This window comes from Ursus americanus, chromosome 25, assembly GCF_024610735.1.
Source record: "Ursus americanus isolate L20-20 chromosome 25, mUrsAme1.1.p, whole genome shotgun sequence".
Taxonomy (NCBI): domain Eukaryota; kingdom Metazoa; phylum Chordata; class Mammalia; order Carnivora; family Ursidae; genus Ursus; species Ursus americanus.
Window position 1 is genome coordinate 20516901 of NC_142151.1, and position 26564 is coordinate 20543464.

The window sequence follows — 26564 nt, forward strand, 5'->3', positions numbered from 1 at the left end:
CTGTTTCATTTCTGCCGTAGTGGGTCAGAATATTAGAATTTTCTTAAATTATAGTGAACTGGTCAGTGGTTACTTCATATCAACTTTCGGAAAGAGTTTAAGTTTTCCTTACGATTTCCAGAAGCATAAGCAGGAAATGACCCACATCCAGTTAGTCTTGCAAAAATAAGCTAAGTTAAACTTTGTTTGTACGAGTAAACTGGTTTTTGTCTGCTCCAGTAATTTCCAAAGCTGATCTTGTTTTGATTCAAACAACTCCAGTCTCACACCAATACCTGCCACTGACAACCTAACAAGCAATCAGATGCAAGAGAGCCTGGGAAATTTAGTTTTCAGAAGTCAGTGTCTTGGGATACAGAGAGGATCAGAGGCTAGGAGGCAGAAAAACAATGAATGCAACCACAATTAGCTGCAGTAGAATTAAGATAATATGTAATAAATGTGTAACATGATGCTAGCACACAATCAGCATTCAGTGAAGTGTAGCTGTTTGTATTACCAGATAATACACTTTCAATCATTAATGCTCTAAATTCTTAGTAATAGACTCAGGAGAGTTAACTAGTCCCATAATTGGCCAGCTCTTGACATTACATATACAAACATTGCAATCTCTTTGTGATACCCAATAAGATATGAGGCTTTTCACCAAATGAACTGATTTTCAATGGACTCATACATTAGTCAATTCCTTTTACATCATGGAAGTGCAGATGTAGTCACCACATCTTCACATGGCAAGGCATATCCAGCTTTCTTATTCAAGTTATATGTGGGGAAAATGTCCAAAGAGATCTGAGATACATAGTCTGAGTTACCACTAAGTACTTTTTTAGACTGCTTCAACAAGCAAGTTTTTATAGGACATTATAAAGTCAGAAGTAAAACTGTTCCATGGTGGAAGAAGAAAAAGGGAAAATAATAACATTATTATTATTCCTTATTCTTACTATTTCCTTTTATGAAGATAGAATTCCAGTGGCATGACATGCCTTTCCCCTCTATGTAACCTCACTTACTCGATGTGAGATGGCCGATATGATCCAATGTCTTACTTGGGCAAGCTTATGCAACTGGTGGTCTACGGTAAGGAAGTGTGCTTGCCAACAGAAGTAAGCCACATTCCCTCATATCAGCTTGTAAGTACCAAAAGTGATATTTTGGACTCTCTGTGTTACACTTCTCTGTCTTATTTTTCAATTGACTCACAATTAGGATGAGGGGAAAGCTGGTATTAATTGATTTATTTATTGGACAGTCTTAAAGGTATTAATTGATTTATTTATTGGACAGTCTTAAAGGTATTAATTGATTTATTTATTGGACAGTCTTAAAGGCCCTGACATACAAGAAGAGCATCAAAAAGCAGATTTTCCTAAAGGGATATAATCAGATTGGAAAAATGTAAGATCTATTATAATATATACAATGTGGTATAATTTTTTATTAAACTATATATAATTGGAGATAATAATAAAATATAAACATTATATACTACTTTCTATATTGTAGGCACTGTTCTAGAAGCTTTATGGATGTCAATCCGTTTGATTCTCATAAAACTCTATGACGTCAATAATGTTATCCCAACTTTAAAGATGTGGAATTAAAGCACAGAGAGGTCAAGTAAATGTGTGCAAGGACACACAGCTTGTAAGTGTTAGAGCCAGGATTGAAATCCATGCAGTCTGGCCTTAGAGACTTTTTTTTTAAGATTTTATTTATTTTTGAGAGAGAGTGTGTGCGAGAGAGAGAGAGAGAAAGAGAGAGAAGGAGAAAGAGAGTGCACCAGCAGGAGGGAGGGGTAGAGGGAGAAGCAGACTCCCTGCTGAGCAGGGAGCCCAATGTGGGACTAGATACCAGGACCCTGGGATCATGACCTGAGCTAAAGGCAGATGCTTAACTGACTGAGCCATTCAGGCACCCTGGCCTTAGAGACTATTAACCATTACCCTAACCTTCCTCTCCACCATGGTGTGTGGGGTGTGTGTGTGTGTGTGTGTGTGTGTTCACTCTTGTATTCATTTAGATTAAATACTGAAAGACCAAAACCAGAATCTTAAAAGAGGTTATCTCTGGATGGGATTACGGTTGATTTTGTTTTGTTTTTCCTTTGGAAATTTCTGTGCTATTTCCACAGGAATGCTTATACCTTTTTAATTAAAAAAAACATAGAGGAAAAGAATGCCCATCATTGGACTTGATTTTTTTTTAATGTAATAAGAACACAGCCCATTTCTAATACACGTTAATGTTGTATTCTTAACTACTTTTATTTTTTTTCTTGTTTCTCTAATTATTTTGCTTTCACCAAGAACTTCTGTGTGTCTCCTTTTTTTCTCCTTTCTCTTTGATTATTTGAGCTTTAATTTAGCTAAACAGCCCAAGGCATGCATAATTTCCCTGACTGGAACCACTGAGAGAGCTGGAAGACACCTGGGGTCACTAGGCAGGACTTCCAACTGGATGTGGTTACAGGCCATAAAGGTATCCATCCTAATCACTACTTTGGGATTCGTAAATAAAACAATTGTTTAAATTATAATAAAGGGAACAGTTGGAGCCCTGAATACATATCAAGCAAGAGGTTCATGGACCGTTGTTAATCACATGATTAAGCGCATGACTGGCCTCTCCTTCAGGTTATCCCTCTGCTGAATTTGTCAGCATTGCAGCTTGGATCACTACGCAATTTTAAATTATCTTTATTCGCAGTCATATGCTGTTTTATTTATACCTCTAATGGGCCACTGAATAAAGACAGGAAGCTTGAAGAGCACAGATGTTAAAATATAACCTAATGAGGAACATTAAAACTAATAATGTTATAGATTTCCCTCAAGATTATCTTCACTGGATCAGTAAGTTTCATTCATCTAATCAAAATTTTTACCTCCTACATTATTTTGTGGTCCTATTGTTCCTAAACCAATTTTTGAAGAGGAATAATAGATGGAGAATTGAATCTGGATGGTCTTTTTCATACTCAGAGAAATATAGCAAGTCATAACGTAAAAGCCATTCTCTTATTTCCTCCATTTGAAAGAAAATTCAAACATTATGAAACGAAGCTTACTGATTTCTAAAAACTTTTTTAAAACCTTCGAAGTGTAAAAGTTTCTAACATCATAATATCAGCTTTTTAAATTTTAACACCCTTAACATGTATAATAGTTAAACACCAACCTACATTTTCATAAATAATTCCCTATTTGTTTGAATACGTTTGAATTTGTTTCTTAACAGGTCATTCATTTTCTCGCAACACTAATTTAAAATAAGGAAGTGTATACCTGTGTTAAACAATATGATATACATGACAAGAAATTTGCTTTCATACTTAAAATTACCAAATATCATAATTAAATTAGGTTAATAATTGCCTACAAACACTTAGGTAGAATCGTCTATTTTTAAATAAACTTTTTTTTAACTTATAAGAATTTTCAAAAGATTGTACATTACCGTGAAGGAGAATAAGAATCTCTTGTATAAGCCCAAAGAGATTGATAAACACTGGTCCAGTCAAGTTCTCATTGGCAAATACGGAAAGACCCATCATATATACATATACACACAAAACACTTCATAAAGCACTTTTACACACTCATCATTTTTTTTAATGATTTTTTGTTATATTATGTTAGTCACCATACAGTACATCCCCGGTTTCTGATGTAAAGCTCAATGATTCATTAGTTGCGTATAACTCCCAGTGCACCATGCAATACGTGCCCTTCTTACTACCCATCACCGGTCTATCCCATTCCCCCACCCCCCTCCCCTCTGAGGTCCTCAGTTTGTTTCTCATAGTCCATAGTCTCTCATGTTTCATTCCCCCTTCTGATTACCCCCCTTTCTTTATCCCTTTCTTCCCCTACCGATCTTCCTAGTTCTTATGTTCCATAGATGAGAGAAATCATATGATAGTTGTCTTTCTCTGCTTGACTTATTTCACTTAGCATTATCTCCTCCAGTGCTGTCCATGTTGCAGCAAATGTTGAGAACTCGTTCTTTCTGATAGCTGAGTAATATTCCATTGTATATATGGACCACAACTTCTTAATCCAGTCATCTGTTGAAGGGCATCTCGGCTCCTTCCACGATTTAGCTATTGTGGACATTGCTGCTATGAACATTGGGGTGCATATGGCCCTTCTCTTTACTACGTCTGTATCTTTGGGGTAAACACCCAGTTACACACTCATCATTTTGACTAAAATCTAAAATATCACTGAAGTGCATGATTCTTAGCCAGAACATATCTTAATAGTTGGCCTGCTGGCCTATATATCTTTCGACCTATTCCGATGACATAACACTCCCCGCCAGAAATGTATCTCATTAAAGCAGAGCTTTTAAGAAGAGTTTCATTTATTCGATCTGCTCCCTTAAGCAGCAATGTTGTTTTAGCAATGTTTATATTGGTATAACTTCAAACATAGAGAAAAGTTGCAAGAAAATACAGAATTCCCATATACTCTATTTTTTTGTATTGTTTTTATTTCTAGTTAGTTAATGTATCATGTAATATTTGTTCAAAATTTCTATATACTCTTTACTCAGTCTCACCAATTATATTTTGTATCATTTGCTTCCTCATTCCCTCCCTTTTCCTCCCTACCCCCCTTTTCTCTCTTTCTCTTTGTGTATATGTACTTCTCTCCCCACTCCAAAGCCACTTGAATACTTTGGTGGTACTGTGGTCCTTGCTAACTAAATATTTCTGTGTGTATTTCCTAAAAACAAGGATATTTCTTTTATATAATCAGAATACAATTATCGAAGCCTGAGAATTTAACAGTAGTTAAATATTCTTATCTAATCCATGGTTTGTATTCAAATTGCGTCAATTGTCCTGATAATGTCCTAGCTTTTCTAGGTTTTTTGTTTGTTTGTTTGTTTTTGTTTGTTTTTATTTTTTTTATTTTTTTAAAAGATTTTATTTATTTATTTGACAGAGATAGAGACAACCAGCGAGAGAGGGAACACAAGTAGGGGGAGTGGGAGAGGAAGAAGCAGACTCATAGTGGAGGAGCCTGATGTGGGGCTCGATCCCATAACGCCGGGATCACACCCTGAGCCGAAGGCAGACGCCCAACCGCTGTGCCACCCAGGCGCCCCTGTTTGTTTTTAAAGATTTTCTTTATTTATTTGAGAGAGAGAGAGCACAAGTGGTGTGGAGGAGGAGGGAGTCAGGGAGGGGCAAAGGAGAAGGAGAGGGACATGCAGATTCCCTGCTGACTGGGGAGCCCCATACAGGGCTCCATCCCAGGACCCCAAGATCATGACCTGAGCTGAAGTCAGATGCTTAACTGACTGAGCCACCCTGGTGCCCCTAGCTTTTCTGTTTTAATGACCCAGGACTCAATCCAGCACCATACACTGTATTTCATTGTCATATCTTAGTTTATTTTGATCAGGAACAGTTACTCAGCCTTTTTTTCTTTTTCTTTTTCTATTTGGTGTTTCTTACCTGTGAAATTTTTTTGAGTGTAATTTAGTTGTTTTACAAAATATCTCTCATGATTAAGTTTTAGCTACACATTTTGGATTGGAATACCACTGACGTGATATGTCCTCCTCAGGGTTTGAAACACATGATGTCTGTTTGTTTAGTTTTGCAAATGTTAGCTTTGACCACATGGTGAAGGTATATCTGCTAGTTTTCTTTCTGTACAGTTATTATTTTCCCTTTGTAATTCATAAGTAACTTCTAAGGAGATACTGTTTAATAGTGGTAGGGAGAATTATAACAGATTCCCTGTGTCTGCTGAATGAAGGGAGAATGTGTCTTGGACTCAATATAGAAGTTAAACTTGTAGCAAAAAACACATAGAAAAATACAAAAAAATTAGAAAACAAGAGAAATACCAAAAATCTAAAAACAAACAAAGCAAAAACAATAAAACATAGCATAATAAAGACTTAGAAACTTAGTGAAAGTATAATAAACACTTAGAAACTTAGTGAAAAAAGTTAAAAATGGTCACTGTGAAGGTTAAAACAAAAAGCTGAATGGAAGTGAATAAAATGTTACTAGACTGATTGCTGGACTGACCCAGATGGGATGATATGATTTCATAGAACCTTATAAATATCATTGTGTAATTTGCACCAGAAATATTCAATAGAAAGAGGGAGATAAATGGAAGTATGTGTTCATCTAGAATTGGAATTGACAATTTTAACTCGGCAATGGGTTAGGCAGTAAAGGACTCCAAGAGACCAGCAGGTATAGAATTGAATTATGGACCATGAAGTCAATTTTTTTTAAAGATTTTATTTATTTATTTCAGACATAGAGCAAGAGAGAGAGCATGAGTGTTGGGGGGGAGGGGCAGAGGGAGAAGCAGACCCCTGCTGAGCAAGGAGCCTGACATGGGGTTCAATCCCAGGGTCCTGGGATCATGACCTGAGCCAAAGGCAGATGCTTAACTGACTGAGCCACCTAGGCACCCCCGTGAAGTCAAATTTGAATGCAGAGGGAAGGGAAGAATGAAGGAAGTGGCAGACTGAAACCACAGGGAGGGTCGTGTTATGAGTAATGTGAGAGAGATGAAAAGCTGATTAACTGAAAAGGTTAGAGAGTTAGATAAATAAAACAGTTAACGAAAAAATATCCAGATGCGTTTCCTGGTGCTAGATGTCAGATGAGGGGTAGTTTTTTGAGGTAACAGAGTTACAGGACAACCAGACATGTGGGCTGTTGATCTAAGAGTGGAAATGAAAGTAAGTGAAATGGAAGAGTACTCAGAAAAACAATGCCCAGGTTTGAATAGTTGATACACAAGGTTGTGAAAATGCATCAAAGAAGTTTTCAAATGCATTGTTTCTCAAAATCTTGATACAATTTATAATTAGTATTTGGTAAGATTGTGGGTTCTTCTGATATTTAAAAAAAAATTCTCCTGGGGGCAGCTGGGTGGCTCAGTCAGTTAAGCATCCGACTCTTGATTTTAGCTCAGGTCATGATCTCTTGGTCATGAGATCAAGCTCCATATGGGGGTTTGCATTCAGCGTGGAGTTTGCTTGAGATTCTCTCCCTCTGCCCCTCCCACCCCTTGCTCTGGTGCTCTCTCTCTCTCAAATAAATAAATGAATAAAATCTTTAAAAAAATTATCCTGTCCAACATTTTAAAACAATCTATATCTATTTTCCCCTTTCCTTTCCTGATACACCCTTTACATATAAAGTTTTATCAAGGTTTAATATTTGGAAAGGGTTAAGCCAGCATGTTTCTGTAATGTCTCTTAGAAGCTTAGAAAAGTGAAATAGAAATTCAAAAAGCTCAAAGAAGCAAGCATGCTAAAGTAGACGTTACATAAGGCCCAAAACCCCACCAGTCATCTGTGTTTCACAGGAGAGACTCTGAAGGATATTCCATTTGCTCAAGCAATATGAGTTCATTGGTGAGAGTTTTTTGAGAAATTCAGGGATGACTACCCTCTGTGGGCCAGGGATAACATTAAGACGCTATCCTAGAATAGATCTCTCTAAGAGCAAAGAGGATAATAAAATCACAAAACAATAGAGGCCAGGAGGTAGCATTTAAATATAGAAGCAAAATGGGTATAATTATTTTAAGTAATATTAAGGTTGGGTTAGTAACCAGTGGGATCTGAACTTCAGAAAGTTATGGGGATCATTAATAGAACATGACAACTGGAGGTGCAAGATAGATGAGTAACCAACAAGAATATTACTCAACCTACACAATCAGAAGAAATCAAGGGTGGATTATCAGGAGGCTGAGAGCAGCCATCCCTAATAAAATGTGCAGTATCTTGTTCAGTTTCCTGATACGAGCCATTTTTAGATTAGAACCTATTGACTGAAGGCGAGGCCAGGTTCCCAGGAGGAAAGGACCATGACATCTCAACAAGTATAGATGATTTCCTCCAGTCTGTCCTCAGTGAGATATATAGACGTTTATAGGGTACTCTTATGCTGGGGAAGGGATATATTCAAACATTTCAGGGACTAGTTTGTAGGGTCTGAGTTGACACTGCTACCTAGAGACAATAATAGTCATTACAGACCTCCTGTTAGTCTGGGACCATATGTGGGCAGACAGTAAACTAGGTCCTAGTCCAGATCTAACTTGCAGTAGGTCTACAGGCACACTCATGGTCATTTGTGGTTTTTTTGATCAGTAATAATTAGAATGGATACTCTTGGTAAATGGTCGAACCCCCCCCCCATTTGTTCCTTGGCTTATGGGCTAAGATCTCTCACACTGATATATGGAGAGCAGCAGAAATTAATGCTACCCTAAAAGATCAAAAATTCAAGATTCTATTCCCATCCCCCATTTAACACACCACTCTGGCCCCTGCAATAAATAAAAAATGCTGGAGGATGACAATAGGTTATCACAAACTCAAACTAGTAGTAATCCCATTTGTAGTTGCTGTGTAAGATATGTTATCTTTTCTAGGGACGATTAACATGGTCTCAGGTCCGTGTTATACATGTATGTTATGTAATGATTGATCTGTGAAATATATTCTTTTCTATCTTTATCAGAAAAAAGAAACAAAAGTTGCTCATATTTGTGTGGGAGAAAAAATGGTGCACATCTACAGAGATAGCTATAATGGGAAAAGACAATGTGTGGAGGTTATGGCAAGCCCCGGTGTGAGAATCACAAGACACCCCCTTGATTTCCAAAGCAAGGCCATCATGCTCTCTGCAGCTACCAGGCCCTGGAAATGATGGACTGACTGCCTGCCTAGACCACGTCAAGTGATCATGTGACCAGAGCTGCCCACGATGAGCTGCGTTCTGTCCGATTCACCAAGTCAGAGAGTGGGGTGGGTGCCAAGCAATCAATCATAAGATGAAAGTGATGCATCAGCATGAGGCACAAGCAAGTTCAGAGGGCCTGAGTGAGCTTCAGAGCAGATAGACCAGAACCCGTGTCATCCAGTTAGTGTTGTACCTGCATCTCTCTAACAGATCATATCTACACTATCAGCAAAGTCCCTTAATATCAGCTAACAGCAGACCAAAAAATCTGAGCTTGGTTTACAGATGGGTGAGCTCAATATATGGGTGTTATGCAGTTGTCTCTAAAGAACAGTTATTGGATAAGGTTTTGCCCCTGAGGACATGCCAAAATGGCCAAGACATATTCAGTGTGACAGGAAACAATTTTATTTTGCAATCACAGATTTCTAGGCTCTCAATAGTCCTTTTCAATTCTGTTTGAGAACATGCCATTTTCTGAACCCACCTCTCTTTTGTAGTGCCTTTTGTTGCATTTAGCAATGACCAGCTCATGCTATCAGCATATCTCCTTCAAAACCTCCTTGTCTATGCCACAAGTTCATTAGATACTTTTCAAAACATTTTCTAGGCTATTGCAGACAAACTGTTTGACCAAATGTTTTACCACCATGTGACATGAGTCACCATTCTCCTAGATCATCTTAGAGATTTTTTTTTGCCATCAGATTCTAAAACCAGTGTTGCATACTTATGTTTTTGTTACACAAGAACTGTATTCTAGTACCAGTTTCTGGATTTATAAAGTTTTGTGCAATCATGCTGAAGAACAACCTAAAAGCCTCAATGGCATTAAAATAACAAGTTTTTTCACATTTACAACTCTGTCGTTTGGCGGTGGGTCACACATAGGGTGTACTTAGCTGAGCCAGGCTGGATGCTAGGCTTCTGTTGTGGTTCATTTCTATGCCTCATGTTTTCCTTAAAAAACACAGGTGATCTGAAGCATGTTCTTCTGGGGTCAGATGACAAGAGTGCAAGTAAAGTAAGTAGAAAATGCAATTGCAAGGGGCACCTGGGTGGCACAGCGGTTGGGCCTCTGCCTTCAGCTCAGGGCGTGATCCCGGTGTTATGGGATCGAGCCCCACATCAGGCTCTTCTGCTAGGAGCCTGCTTCTTCCTCTCCCACTCCCCCTGCTTGTGTTCCCTCTCTCGCTGGCTGTCTCTATCTCTGTCGAATAAATAAATAAAATCTTAAAAAAAAAAAGAAAATGCAATTGCAGTGCTCCTTAGTGCTTTGTGCTGAACTTACACAGTATCATTCTGGCTCCATTCTACTGACCAGATCACGACAAACAGCCAAGCCAATGATGAGGGTAGGGAGAGGGAGGTGAGAGTATATTCACCCAGAGCCAGAGGATCTGAAAAGTCCCACGACCCCAACTGTAAGATCCATATTCGTTAATATACTCACCCTATGCTCCAGTTGCCTGTATGGGCTAGCTACTTTTTCAAACACACCTACCAGTGTGCTTTTCCCTTTTACTAGAAAATGTTTCTGCTTTCTCTGCTAATTCCACTTATTCTTCAAGATCAAACCCCCAAAGCAGCAGTGTTTGAAGTCTCCCCCATCCCATCTTCATCTGCCTTCATACAATTTGTTATTTTTCATTGTATCACTGTTTCTTCATTATAAATATATAAGTATCTGTATCTTGAAACAGATTATCATCTCTTTAAAGGAAGAATAATATTTTATTCATAAAAAAGAGCTGCTTCTCCAAAACAACTTCATAAACTGTGTGCCACTTATTTAGTAAACAGGTCAAAGGTGTGTGCTGAGCTATGAAAAGCCTAGCCAAAAGATGGCCAGTCTGGTTTTGGGGCAACAGGAGTCCCTAAGCCTGGTCACTTCCAGGTGGGAGCAGCCACTTTTGTTTGCACTGATATGTAACACAAAGAGTTATTTTCACGTGTGCCATAGAAAAACCTCTAAAGCCCCTAGAAAAGTGTTGCTCTCTTAATCAATAGTTCATAAATACTTACTGAATACATTAACAAATCCTTTCTATAAATTAATTATCACTTTAAAATCATACATTTTGAAGCAAATATTCTAAGTTCAAAATACTACAAGTCAGTGTGAATCACACAATTTCTTGGAGTTCAGGGTGCGGAAATCAAATAAGCTGTCATAGAATTTCTTAATTATGATGTTAATACATAGAAAAATATGATTGTGCAAATTATATAAAAACTACACACTTGAATAACATTTAAAAAGACACCATTAACTAAGTCTTTTTTTTCTTAAGGAAACTGAAGTCCAATGGATAGGAATAAATCAGATAATAATAAACAGAAGTTTGCCTAAGAAAAATTGTTCAGCACATTTCTTCTGGTCAGGAGAAAATTATGTGTCCTTGAGGCTTATGAAAACATGCCAAGGTGAGTTGTGATACAAAATAATTTCGATGTGTCCATTTTATCTACATCTGAATCTTGGCTGATTTGATTTTTCCTTCCTACAAGGCCAGAAATCAGAAAATACGATGAAAGCTAAAGAGTGGGCTATGTCTCCTCTCTTATATCTGGTACTAGGGAGCTGTCCCTGCATCTTATTTTATCTTCCTGACACTCATACCAATCCATATGAGGTGGATAAAAATAACTGGGCATTTCACTTAGTTTAGATATCTGCCACTGTGGTGGAGGAGATGGTAGTGAGAGAGACTAAATGCCCCATTTAGTTGCTTCTCTTCTTGGTCCTTCCCTCTACTGCTGTTTCTAATGTGATGCTTTCTCTGTGTGTAAAAAGACGGGAATGGATTAGATGATTATATTAATTTCCTGAATGGGAAACCAAACATCGTTATGAGATTGGTTGAAGGTCATGTACTAGGTATTTGCAGGAGCAAGCCATCTCCTGCCCAGCTCCCACAGCACTACCTTATCCACAGGGCTTTGGTGTCTCCCCAACTCCGTCCTCCTAAACCCCCAACACATATGTGCACATGCACACACACACACATACACACACACAGCACACACATATACATGCACGCCCAGGCACACACACACATGCATCTTATTTTCTATCTGCCTACAGGTAGACAAATGTACATTCTAATATGAACACTTAGAGGTAATGACTCCAGTTTTGTCTCTGTTAACCCAAAGTAGTGACTGGTTTCAAAACGAAGGGAAGAAGAAAGTAGCCCTGTAGCCTGATGTTACAGGGATTTTTTTAGAGTAAGCAGAACTGCAAAGAATTTCATGAAAACCAGTTGTAGCTAACCTTATTGGGCATGAAGGAGAAAGTGGAGCGGATGAAAGTCTGGCCTGTCTCCCCACCCCCAAAATGATGTGAATAAGGCAGGCACAAAAACTGTTGCTTAACACTAGAGAAAGCTGAATAAAAGTAATTTTTAAAAAATTACTTAGGAAATAGTCACACTAACTCTCTGCGTTTTAAGTTAGTAGATTCTTGCCAACTTTGCTGTTTACTTAAAACTGCGTGGAATTGACATCATTATCCCAAGCACTCAAAGTATTATCTCAAGTTAGCCAACCAATTTTTTAAGCAACTCCCCTAATGATGTAATTTAGGATAGATAGATGTGTTAAAAACATGACTTGAAATACTTCTGAGCTCATCTAAATCATCCGAGTTGCTTGCAAATTAGCTGTCTTACACAAAGGGCTTTGATTAATACAACCTAAAGAAAGAAACGTGAGGTAAGTTGATTGTAGCTCAAAGACTTCATTTTTCTCAAGTTTTTCAAAAAAAAGTCATGAATTATGATTCATCAATCACTGGCTTATGAAACTAGATAACATTTTACTTTCATTACTCACCAGCTCATAATTCTGAGTTTGTGGAAACGTGACTATCTTTAAATTCATCATACAATGGCAAAACATTCTTTATTAGCAGGAGAATAGCTAATAGATGTAATTTACTAACACATCTTTTGTTTAAAATATCATTGGCCCTACCAATATGAGAAATTTTAATTAAGCATCTGTTGGTGGTCCATTAACTCTTTCCTTTAGGCTGTGCCAGATGGGATTTTAAGTAAACTAATTCCAAAATCATGCTCAATAGGTTAAAATTTTCCTAAACTTCTTCTTTTTTTTTTTTTTTTTTTTTTTTTTTTTTTTTTTTTTTTTAAAGATTTTATTTATTTATGTGACAGAGAGACAGCCAGCGAGAGAGGGAACACAGCAGGGGGAGTAGGAGAGGAAGAAGCAGGCTCACAGCAGAGGAGCCCGATGTGGGACTCGATCCCGGTACGCCGGGATCACGCCCCGAGCCGAAGGCAGACGCCTTTAACGACTGCGCCACCCAGGTGCCCCACTGCGCCACCCAGGTGCCCCCCTAAACTTCTTCTTAATAAGGTATTACAGAGCTCCTGTTAAAAATGTATTTCCATGGGGGCGCCTGGGTGGCACAGAGGTTAAGTGTCTGCCTTCGGCTCAGGGCGTGATCCCGGTGTTATGGGATCGAGCCCCACATCAGGCTCCTCCGCTATGAGCCTGCTTCTTCCTCTCCCACTCTCCCTGCTTGTGTTCCCTCTCTCGCTGGCTGTCTCTACCTCTGTCGAATAAATAAAATCTTAAAAAAAATGTATTTCCATGTATCAAAGAGTTTCAGTAAATATGTGTAGCTTGGCTAATAGTGTATCAGCTGCTATCAGATTGCCTTATGCACAGTGAAATCCTTGGTCAATAGATACAGCTGATCACTTATGAAGATCTACCACATGTCTCCAGTCAGGGTGAAACACCTATATATGCTGTGAGAAACCCACACACCTGCGCACGCGCCCTTGTGATACACACCTGTTATCTTGGAGTCAAATTGTCATTGTCATCTGAGAGATGACAGACAAACTCAAAGACTAACTGCTATGAGAAAATATTTTTCAGTCCCTTTTGTTCTTCTCTCTTTCCCTTAACTCTTCAGATATGTCCCTCAGGGGTCTCATTTTGCTGCTTCCCAATGTGACACCAGCTAACTGAAGACACCATTCTCATTGAAGGGTAACACCGTCTTCCTCCTTCCCAGAAAAAAAAAAAAAGGATGAATATCCTTCCTCCTTCCTAGAAAAAAAAATGCAAAATGTGTCCCTGTTTGTAAAATAAAGGAAAAAGCCCTCACCTTGATTATTTCATGTAAGAGAGAAATTTCAATAGTGGACATTTCCATTGGCAGGGACATAGGACAGAATAGCACACATTTTGCAATAGCTTTCAAATCACATCTGTTAGGTGGCTATTTATATATGCTAATCTGTATATTAGTAATATATATATATATATATATATTATTCTATCTACCTATACATCAGTTCTTATATATAAGGTGTGAGTATTGGCTGAAAAAAAAAGCAACATGACTGACCTCAAATTCAGACTTGTTTCAAACTACAGGAAAAAAGCTACTGTTCATAGACTGTCAAAATTGTATTATTTCAAAAGATGAGAAATGTTTTAAGATAAAGGAGTTATCATTGTTTTGCTAACTTGAAATGGAAAGAAATTGTTGAAAGTGAAACAACGTGAAAGAAAACTTGCTTAAAACTTCATTGTCAATGGTACATAAATGAGCCCAAGTTGATCTACTTCTCGAGGACAATTTATTTGGTATTTACAGGATGTAACGCAGCGCATTGGGCGTTGGAGTTGAGGGTAGCCTCAAGCCATTTCATCAGCTTCTCTATTTTCAATAATTGTCTCTACTTTACCACTAGCAGGTACATAGCTGATCAGCATGTTTATTTTTTACTGTGCCTATGTTTCAACAATATATAAGTTTCCCTGTGGCCCAGAACTATGGTTTTGCTTTATTTTTACACCCGTGTTTCTTAATTAGTGCTGAGTTTCAAATGTGTACTGAATTCATACTGCCAGGCAGTACAATAATGTAGACTCAAGAGTTCTCAACCAAATGAAATATGACTAAATGAATGATTCGTCTCACTTTATTGTAACTTTTCTTGACTGCCAAAATAACTAGGAATTTACATACATCCCCATCCTTAGGCCCAGTGCTCATTGAGTCTTTTATCAAGCCACAAATGATCAAGCACATGACTCTTTTATCTCTCTACGTTAATTATCAATTAGTCTAATCGTTTATTATTTTTACTTTTTTTTGAGATAGTTGATTACCCATGAGAAAAATATTAAATTCCCACTTCATTCCATACCCCAAAATAAATTTAAAAATTAGTTCTGGAAGAAAATTTTTGTGTTATTTATAGGCTATGATGGAAGAAAAAGCCTTTCTAAATATAAAACTAGAGGCAAAAATACCTATATTAAATATTTAAAAGTTAAAATTTAGAGCAACACAAATAAGGAAAAAAATAAAGGCTATTCATAGCAAATAAGAATCTGGGAAACACTGAAATACGTGTGATACATTCTAATAGCTTTAGATTAATAACGCTTACCTACCAATAAGAAAGATAGACCATCAACAGAAACAGGGACAAAAAATAAAAACAGATTAAAAATAAATAGCAAGTCAATTACCATATATTTAAAATGATAAAATTCTAACCACTTTTTAACAAATCACCTGTAATCAGTATCTTTATTTCTTAACCTCATATCTCAACCACTGTGTCTTCCAGCCAAACGATTATACTAAAATCTTTCACCAGTAAACTCAGTGTTATTCAATTCATCATCTACATTTTAGTCTTTCTCTTTCTTCACCTTTTAGCAAAATTGGGCAATGAGGACCATTCTCTTAAAAAAAAAAAAAGTATTCTCTTTCCTTAGCTTCATGACACCACATTCTGTATTACCTCTTATCTCCACACTCACTGCACTTTGAGTCATTTATCAACCACCAGAGATCAAAGCCAGAAGACATTTTCATTACTTGAATTAATATTAATTTGATTCAGCTATTTATATTAATAGTGATGCTTTATTTCATGGTTTCCTTCGCTATCTGTTCCTTCTTAATCTCCGTTGGATTCTCCTCTTCTACCCACTCCATAAATGCTGGTAGTTCTCAAGGCTCTGTTATCATTCTTCCCTTCCCCCTTTATCTTATCCTTGTGGAGTTTACCTACACCTGTTGTCTCCATTACTATCTATAAAGACACAAACATCCTCTTTTAAACAGTTGCCTGCTGAACATCTCAACTTGGATATTTTGCAAACATTTCAAACTTATTGGTACCAAACTGTCCAAATCATAAATTTTGAAGTCCTCTTAGATTCTGTTCTCTCCCTCACCTCCACATGCAAGGAATTGCTGAGTCCTGTTGATTCTGCTTTATAAATATCTGCTGAATGCATCCATTTATCCCTACTCTGTAATGGACATCTGTTGTTTTGAATTTCCTTTCCATTTTTTCTGTTACCAGAAGACCTCTGTTGGATTTATTTTTAACTCATTGAAAACATGAAACTGTCCTTTTCTAGATGATGAAGCAGTAATAATTGCATTACAAGGGCCACCTGTGACCTTGTTTTTAGCCACATGGAAGAAGCAGTATGAGAGAATAAGTCTGAAAAGTAGAAAGTATGGAAAAAAAGATGGGTAATGACAGCAAAGGGAATGGGAAAGAAAGGGAGAGGGAAAGAGGAAGAGACTGTTGGGGTTTTGGGTTTCCTTTGTCCCTAAGGTCCAGATGAAAATTTTACTTTAATGTTTTGGTTATAAGAGTCAACAAATTCTCCCTTTTGCCTTAAGCTGGTTTGAGTTAGATTCCTTTCACGTGTAACCAAAGAATTGTAATACATACTGCAAGCCACTCCAGTCCACACTGTTGCCTCCTACCTAATCTCCCCATATGCACCCTTGCTCTCCAATAGTCCATTCCCAAAATACAACTAAAATTATCTTTTAAAAATGAAAAATTCTATCCTTAAAATAAAGTCCTCAATCTTAACATGGCTTTCAAGGTCCTTATGTGATCTATCTGATCTCTAACTACTTCTCCTGTCGCATCTCGAATCGTTCTATTGTGGTCCACGTACTAAATATACTATATTTTCTTCAGTTCCTCAGGCATCAGTCAGTCTGAAAGCTCTTACTTCTGTGCTTCCCTGCACTTCCTTCCCTGCCCAGCTGGATCAACTTCTGCCCATCTGTGAGTGCACTTCAGGGACTCGAGTCTAACACCTTGGCCTAAGTTAAAACTCCTTTAGGTATGTTCCTCATCATCACACCTTTAATTGCTACCCATTTCATGTAGATTTAGAGTGACGTCATATCATTCATACTTTTAAACCTGCTAAACTTTAAGTTCCATCACAGTAAGAACCTGATCTGTCTTGCTTACCTCTGAACCAACTCCCCCACTTCCCACCATCACCCAAGTCAGTGCCTGGAACAGAAGAGATGCTCATTAGTTTTGGCTGAATTGAGAATGATTTTTAAAATACAAACGAGTGGCCATTTGTTATCAAATTGTCAAAGGTGTCTTTATTATAATGCTCAACATTGGCAAAGATCTTTCACTCACTGACAATGAAAGTATAAATGATACGGTATTGCAATGGCAAGGGAGCAGTAGGTATTAAATATTTAAACATGTAGTCTTTGACCTGACAATTTTACTTCTGAAAAGATTAAGAAAAAATTAATTATAGACAAAATAATGTACAAAGGAATATTCACCACGGCTTTGTTTCAGTAACTTTTTTTAAATTACAGAAAAAAAGTCTGAGTGCCCAACAATAGGGGTTCTTTATTTTATACATATGCACTATAATAATATGTGGCTACTTAATATTATAAGGTTATTACTGACATGGAAAAGTATTCATAGCATGTTCTTAAATAACAAAAGTCATGTTATAAAATGGGCACTTGAAGTCTACATGCAGATATATAGAGTTTAAAAATCAATGTTGGGAGAAAATTCACAAAAATGCCATGTTTTATTATCTTTCAGAGGTGAGACTAAGTTGGTTTTTACTTTAATATTTTTGCTTACCTATTTTTTTCTGTTTCTTCAATGAGCAAATGCAAGATGATTTAAAACTGCTACCATATATGGAGAATTTATAATCTTGCAGATACTGTGCAAAATGCTTCATATGCATTACCATTTAATTATCACATAATTGTAGAAGATCTCTTTTGTTTTTCAGTCTTATAAATGAGGAAATAGAGACTTGGAGATATTAATTTGCTCAAGGCCACACAACCTGAATTCCAATCCAAATTTGTCAGCTTCCAAAGCCTTAGCTTTTTTTTTTTTTAAGATTCTAGTTATTAGAGAAAGAGAGAGCAGCTTATGTGTGTAGGCCCACAGGAGGAAGGAAGTGGGGAGGATGAAGGAGGAGGGGAAGGAGGTGAGAGAGGGAAAGAGGAAGAGAATCTCAAGTAGGCTCAGTGCATGGCAGGGCTGAATCTCATGACCTTGGGATCATGACCAGAGGCAAAACTGAGTCAGATACCTAACTGACTGAACCACTCAGGTGCCCCTCCAAAGCTCTCCAAAGCTCTAGCTTTTGATCATTAATACAAGGTGCCTAAATGTGTACAAGGCACTCTGCTAAGAGACATTCAGTAAACAACCAATTAGTAGCCTCACTTTCAAGCAGCTTACACGTAGATAGATAAGACATGTAAACTATATGACATGCGAAAATGTGTTTTATAACATGAGGAGTGCAAACCTGGAGGTCACAAAGTTCAGGGTGTGCTGGGAATAATGGCCACATCATCCTGTTTTATTAGTGCAGTTTCTCAAAATGTGGCCTTCAGTCCACCTGCCACATATTCCTGGGCCCACCTCAAGAGAAAAAAATCCCTCTCAACTCAGGAGAATTCAGATTATTTCCACGAGCATCATACATTTGATTTCTTGCATTTTTTAAAATGCCTTGCAATCCTTGTAAACATCACTAGCGAAGTAATGCTAAAAGCTTGAGAAGAAACCATTGATCAAGGGAACATATGGGTCGTACCAACACCAGGCCGTATTATGTCCTCGAATACCTGAAGTCAGACAAATGCCACGTAAGCCCACCAACATCTCCCAGACCTTTGGGTCTTACTTTGTATTGATTTGAAATCGGCCTTTGGAAGTTTTCTCCAGGGTTTCAAATAAAATCTTGGGACCAATTTGAAGGACAGATTGAAATGAATTCAAAATGCCTCCAGATACCCATATTCTTAAGGAAAATGTCAGGCCTCCAATTACATCAGCCTCTTAGTCACTACCTTAAAAGGTCTCCTGGGATTTTTGTTTTGTTTTGCCTTGTTTTTACCAGATGACACTTTTATTTGATCTTATTTTTTAATGTGGTAAGAACACTTAACATGAGCCTTACCCTCTTAAATTTCTAAGTACACAATACAGTATTGTTAATTATAAGCATGATATTGTACAGGAGATCTCTAGAACTTATTCATCTTATATAACTGAAACTTTATACCTGATGAATAGCAAATCCCCTTCCCTCTTCTTTCAGCCTCTGGCAACCACCATTCTACTCTGTATGAGTTTAACTATTTTAGATACTTCATATAAGTAGAAAATCATGTAGTATTTGTGACATAGCGTAACGTCCTCAGTTCATCCATATTGTCATATATGGAGCTAACAGACTAAAGCCCTTATGGTTTTTAATGGTTCAGATCTTTTAGAATTTGTCTAATTGCTACCATCCCCCTCTCCCTTTGCATTTAAAGACAGACTTTAAAAAGGAAGGCCTTCTGTTTCATTTCACTGATTGACCGGTTAGAAACGCACTTCACCAAAGCACGTTAGTGCAGACCTACCTCCCCAAAACTGAATTTATCTCTGGAAATGCAAAGAAAGGAAAGACTAAAATGGGAAAATGGTAGCAATTAGTTAAGATTCTAAGAGATTTAAGCCATTAAAACCTGAGGGGGCTGTAGTCTGGTAGCTCCAATTCCATACAGTCAGTAAAATTCCTAGTGGTCCTACTCTATTTTCCCAGCAACAGGATCATCACCCTGTTTCTCCACCCTTACCTATTTCAATAAGGTCAATTGAGTAAGGGAATCTCTAAACTGAACCTCTGACTAAGGGTGCTACTATGGCTGTGTGTAGGTGTGTCTGAGAACCCCAGTCATCGTCTTGAGTCCTTCAAGGCTGTCCACATATAAACACTCCTTTGTGCTTGTCAGCTGTTTATAGATAAAATTTTGTTGCTGAGGGCCTCTAAAACAAAATATTTATTCAGAATACATAGGTGTTGCCCCTTCCACCCATAGTCAACAGTGCAACAAATATCGTCAATCCATCTATGTGGAAACACATTGAAATAAAAATACTCTTTTCCTGTTGCTCTATGTATTTGGTTGGTTCATTGGTTAGTTAACCATTTCTATGTGAGTGGGGGTGGCAGAGTATGAGGGAACATAAGCAAAAATATCTCAGTGGGCTTGGCAATTTTGTCACCCAAACAATTTACACTTAAAGTGAAACCACTAATCTTTAAAGCAATTTTTGGCATAAGTTATTAAATGCCTTAACAGTGGATGTAAAATAGATCAATTTCAATCTAAATTATATATTACTCTGAGCAGTGCTATGGCATAATCACAGGGTATCTCTCTTAAATTATTATAGGACCTGTTTAAATAATCAAATCCTAATCAGAATTCTTTTGACTTTACAGAATATCACTTAAAACTCATCTCTGTAATTAGATTATATGCAATTAGTATTCACAACTAAAAGATATGACTATTTGGAGCCAGTTAATTTCATTACATACATACTTAGATTGGAAGTTGCTTAACATTAGATCAAATTGCAATAAAACTCAAACATAAACAACAGAAAGTAATATTATTTATAAAGCGTTTCTAAATGTAAAGCAAAACAAAAAATATAAACAAAATTTCAAAGTGCTAATGAACTTTTGAACCATGATGGTCAGTAATATTGTGAAGAGGAAAAAGATGTTAACCCCAAGACTTCTACAACATGGAAGGTGTATAGCCTTTTTCTGTACTTTCTGGATTGTGCTCAGGGGAAACAACAACAGCAACAAAAATCAAAGCTCAGGGGCGTTGGTAGGAGATAATGTATGATTGCTCTGATGGGCCTATTACATTCTTTTTTGCTTTTTCTTTTCATTTAACTCATACTTGAAAATGTCCTGTAGACAACTTGGCTCTTTCCCAGAGGTTTGGTTCAACCCTAGTTTCCATTGCTGTCAGGCCTAGTGAAGGACAAGGCATTGGCCAAGCAACTGCAGGTCTGTGAGGATGTGTGGACACCTCTTTACATAACTAAGGGAGCATTGCTGACCAGTCAACAGGAAGGAGAAGGCCAGGCTAAAGATCATTCTCAGCTGGTCATTTTCTGCCATTTGACAGTGAAAATGGAGATTCAAATTTCCCAAATTTACCTTCCCTCAAACTCCAATCTCAGTTATAAGAATTAATTTCTTAACTCATGTATAATTGTTCCAACTGTGTGGCAGCTTTGGTGTGTGGCATATGGAGGTCAGATTCTTCTTGCCAGTCTCTAACATGAATTTGAAAAGTTATGTAATCTCTCAAAGCATTCAAATGCTCATCTGTAGAAGTTAGTATTTCCTACTTCACAGAGTTGCTTGAAGATCAAATAAGATATTGTACAAAACTTTGTAACACAATGCCTCACACAGAGTTGATTCTGGATAAGTACACATTTCTACTGTCTACTTCTCTCCTCCCCGTAAGACATTGTCTTCCAGCTCTTTGGGAACACTATCCTAACAATTATCTTTTCTCTCTCCCAGCTCACCAAACTCCTCTTTCCTGCTGGCTCCTGAAAGATCAATAAACATTTATTGAATGTGTACTTAGCAAGTGCCAGGTATTTTTCACATGTTATCTTAACCTAACCCTAACCTCTCCTGAAGCTATTAGTCTTTCTTTCTCCTTCTCTTTATGATGAAACCTCTTCAAAGAGGCTACCATAGAAGAATGCATATAAGGAATATTGTCAGAGGAAATACGAATGTTTGGATATTGTGCTCAAAATTTAGATGGCGTGTTCAAACGTTTATTTTCCACACACACAAAAGTCTATTTTCCCCATCATAGTCTTAAAAGAATCCTGATTCCCAATATGTTAAGATCCCCTGATTGACATCAGTAACATTAGTCACACTACCCTTCATATCTGCTTGTCTCCTTACCATGCACTGAAAGTACTCTAGCTTTAGCCATCAGCGAACTTTTACTTACCAACTTCCAATTTCTACTTTTAGCCTTCATCCTATATAATGTATCAGCATCATGTGACATTCACCCCAAGCTTTCCTTCTTGGAACTTTCCTGTCACTTCACTTCTGACATTCCTTTCATCTCCCAATAAGTCATGTTTGTGCACTCCCATTTCTTTCTCTGCTGCTCCTCCTCAGTATGACTCCTAAATTTTGACGTTTTCCAAGATACACTTTGTCTTAATTTATTCTTGTTGTACATGCTCATTTTGGATTATATAATTCATGCCCAAAAACCTTCCACATCTCTAGGTTAGACCTATCCTGATACCCAAATCCATATTTCCAGGTGATTAAAAAACAAATTGCATAAATGCCCAAAAATATAGTAAAGTTTTAAGCTTCACTAGTAATCAAAGAAATTCAAATTATTACAAAAACGTTACTTTCCTTTACCATATGATTCATGGGTATCTTTTTTCTAAATAATATACTGTATTGAAAATTTAAGGATAAATGGATACACTAATGTATTTCCAAAGGAGAGTAGATTATGACAACCTTTATCCAGAGGAATTTGGCTCTATAGCTCAGAGTTCTTTAAAATATGCATACACAATTCTGCTTTTATAGTATGAAGTTATGCCAAAAGACCTTCTTCCCACTAAGACAACTAGAACTTGGGTAAATTACGATATTTTTAAGGCTTGGTTAAGCTCTTAAGAAGAAAAGGAAATCTCAAAGTATTGGTGGGGGGAGGCAATGAACTAAAATTTGTGCAGAGTCACAAGTAAGCAGAAAGTGAAAGAAAATCGCTCTGGAAATAAATACTGATAGAAATCCTAAAAGCCTAAAGTCCAGCCTTTAGTTCGTCTCAGGAATGGAGAGCAAATGTGAGTCTCCTATATTATTCTGGACCCTCCATGGAGCTAAAGTGATCCCAAATATTGGCAAATTCTGATAATGGCAGATGTAACTGTACATATCCTTTCTAAGGGAATATCCCAGTATGGGCCCCTAGGATTCCTAAAGATTGAATTTAAGAACATATGATCTCATAAATACAAATCAAGCCATTGTGACCAAGAGTTATCAGAAGCAAAATACAGATTCAATTTCTAAGGAAATTCATATGCTGAAATTATCAGAAACACATTAAGTAAACGTTTATGAAATGATTAAAAACCTAAAAATAGATTATTTTAAAATCAAGAAAAGACTATTAAAAATGACCAAGAAGTATTTAAAAGTAAAACAACGTCATCCTTGATATTAAAAACTCATTGAATGGGAAATAGCATATCAGAGATGAAAGAGATAATTCATGGAGAAGAGATCTCAGAATACTCAGAATTAGCAAACATAGAGGGCACAAAATAAACAGGCTGCATGATATAATAGATAAAAGATTCAGCAACCAGACTAACCAAATTCCAGCTCAACCACTAACTGGCTCTGTGACCTTAGGCATGTTACTTCAGTTTCATCATCTGTTAAAAAAATAGGGAGTTGTGCAAGGATGAAGTACTTGGACCAAAGCTGATAATACTAAGCGTATAGATACAAACGATTCTAATATGAAAGAGGTAAGCTCCAAATATCTATTTTATCAAGAAACATGTGAGTTTAACTTCCCTACCAAAAGAAGGAGTTTTTCAGATAACTCACAAAAGACATTTCACTTTATGTTGTGTAAGAAACACAGTAAGTACAAAGTTTATTCAGGAAGATTAAAACAAAAGGATGAGGGGCGCCTGGGTGGCACAGCGGTTAAGCGTCTGCCTTCGGCTCAGGGCGTGATCCCGGCGATCCGAGATCGAGCCCCACATCAGGCTCTTCCACTATGAGCCTGCTTCTTCCTCTCTCACTCCCCTGCTTGTGTTCCCTCTCTCGCTGGCTGTCTCTATCTCTGTCGAATAAATAAATAAAATCTTTAAAAAAAAAAAAAGGATGAGCAATGATATGCACAGCATATGCAAAAAAGGAAAAAAAATAAGAGTCATAATAATGTCTCACAAGATAGAATTCAGAGCAAAAAGCATTAGAAAAGGCATAGAAAGGTAGATTAAAGGTACAAGCGGGCACAATTCACAGAGAAGTTATAAGTGCTATGCATTTCTCTGCACCCACTGACAGTGAGGTGATTCCATACCGCAGAAAATGCAGTAGGTTCAAAGATAAATCAGCAGAAACAGTAATTGGGTTTAATTCTCCTCCCAGCCCAAGATGTAACAAGATGAAAAGCATAAAAAAGAATTTAGAAAATTTAAATAACATTTCAATAAAGTGGTTGATATGCACATGTATTGAACTTTTGTACTGAAGTGAAAAATATGGTTTTTAAAAAGTGCTTATGGAAACTTGACTAAAATCGATCGTTTATTAGGTCACAAAGAAAAATTTTTTGATGTCTAAAGAATCAATACAGAAAACATTGCTTGACCACAAAACAATAAAAGAAAGGGAAAAAGATTTAAAAACAAACCCGTTGAGTGAAAGAAAAGGATAAAAACAAACAAAAATTGCAGAATTTCTACAAAACAGCTATTACAGGTTGAAGCATATTCCCCCCAAATTCATATGTTGAAGTCCTAACAGTACCCTAGAATGAAACCATATTTGGAAATAGGGTCGTTGCAGATGCAATTGGTTAAGATGGGGTCAACTGGAGTAGTTTGGGTCCCTAATCCAATATGTCTGGTGTCTTAATTTAAATAAAGGGGCAAAATGGGACACCGAGATATACACACAGAATGTCACATGGAAATGAAGACAGAGATAGGAGTGATGCTACTTCAAGCTAGCGGACAACAAAGTTTGCCAGGTAACCACCAGAAGCTAGGGGAGAGTTGTGGAGTAGCCTTTCCAAGGAAGCATCCTGCTCACGTCTTGATCTCAGACCTCCAGCCTCCACAACTAGGAGATCTTAACATACTCGTTATTAAGTCACTCAGTTGGGAATACTTTATCCAAAAGACTTAAAACATCTTTTCTATTTCTGCTTAGTTGGCCAAATCTCCAATTAGACCATATTTCAGTGGTTAGACCCCATAGATGCTCTAAATATTTTTGAGTAAGTAAGTCAAGCATTAAAAGAGAGTAAATTAGATTCTCCCTACAGTCTCTTCTAACTCAAAGATTGTTCATTTGTTCGTGTGCTTATTTTGTTTTGATTTTGGGGGAACATTAGGCCTTTCAAAAGCTCCTAATCTGTATGCCTGAAGTAACAGGATCTTAGAAGTCATTGAAAATACATTAGTTTTCAAAATACTAAAATGGTGTAGAATACGTGTTTGTTAAAACCACTTCTTGAGAAACTTTTAAAATATAAAGATGCAAACCATTAAGTGCTGAGCTCTCCACAAGAGTGTACACATGAAATTATTACTCACATGTTTAGAATCTGGTAAGAGGAGATGTGAAGAGTGTTGGATAAGACATTTTTCACTTTAGGGACTTAAAATTTTCTGTGCTGCATTTTAAAGGGTGACAGGAAAGAATGAGTAGACGTGGAGTGAAAGCAATGGCAATTCTGGATTGCTTTCCAGCAAAATGCTTCTGTGATACAAAGAGGTGAAAGTTTGTGTTAATTTGTAGCTTTTTGCATAGCAAATAATCTTATTGAAGCCATCAAAATGGAGTGGAATAGAAAAAATATTATTTGATAGCAAGTGGCACAGATTTAAAAACACATTTTTTCCATTGAAAATGTTTAGAACAGTGATACCATTTTCACACTACATGTGGCAATTTATTAACAAGATCGTTTTTAAAATTAATTTATCTTCTGAATTCTGGTATAGTTAACATGTAGTGTTATATTAATTTCAGGTATACAACATAGTGATTCAACAGTTCTACACATTACTCAGTGCTCATCACGATAACTGTGTTCTTAATCTCCATCACCTATTTCACCCATGCCCCCACCCATCTCCCCTCTGGTAACTACCAGCTTGTTCTATACACTTAAGTCTGTCTGTTTGTTGCTTTTTTTCTTTGTTTATCTGTTTTATTTCTTAAGTTCTACATATGAGCGAAACCATATGGTATTTGTCTTATTTCACTTAGCATTATACCCTCTAGATCCATCCATGTTGTTGTAAATGGTAAGATTTCATTTTTTTAGCTGAGTTATATTCCATTGTGTGTATATATATCTATCTCTACCACTTCTTCTTTATCCATTCATCTATTGATGGACATGAGTTGCTTTCACATTTTGGCTGTATAAATAATGCTACAATAAACAGAGCAGTGCATGTATCTTTTGAACTAGTGTTTTTGTATTCTTTGGGTAAATATCTAGTAGTGCAATTGCTGGGTCATAGAATAGTTTTATTTTTAACTTTTTGAGGAACTTCCATACTGTTTTCCAGAGTAGCTGCACCAGTTTGCATTCCCACCAACGGTACATGAGGATTCTTTTTTCTACACATCCTCTCCAATGCTTGTTGTTTCTTGTGCTTTTTATTTTAGCTATTCTGACAGGTATGAGGTGATATCGCATTGTAGCTTTGATTTGCCTTTCTCTGATGATGAATGATGTTGAGCAGCTTTTCGTGTGTATGTTGACCATCTGTATATCTTCTTTGGAGATATGTGTGTTCATGCCTTCTGCCCATTTTTTAATTGGATTATTTGGTGATTTTTTTTGGTA

At 37.0% G+C, this 26564-nt stretch overlaps 1 protein-coding gene across 7 annotated transcripts in view; it reads right to left on the reverse strand.

Annotated features, from left to right (window-relative positions):
- Window positions 1-26564, reverse strand: part of SLCO1A2 (solute carrier organic anion transporter family member 1A2) — a 158250-nt gene that overhangs the window by 107035 nt on the left and 24651 nt on the right. Inside the window, exon 2 of one of the 7 annotated variants that reach the window (XM_045781460.2) lies at window positions 13577-13794. The exons of the other annotated variants lie outside the window; for them this stretch is intronic. The gene's annotated coding sequence lies outside the window, so the exon portion shown is untranslated. The remainder of the gene's footprint in view (window positions 1-13576; window positions 13795-26564) is intronic. 7 annotated transcript variants of the gene reach the window in all.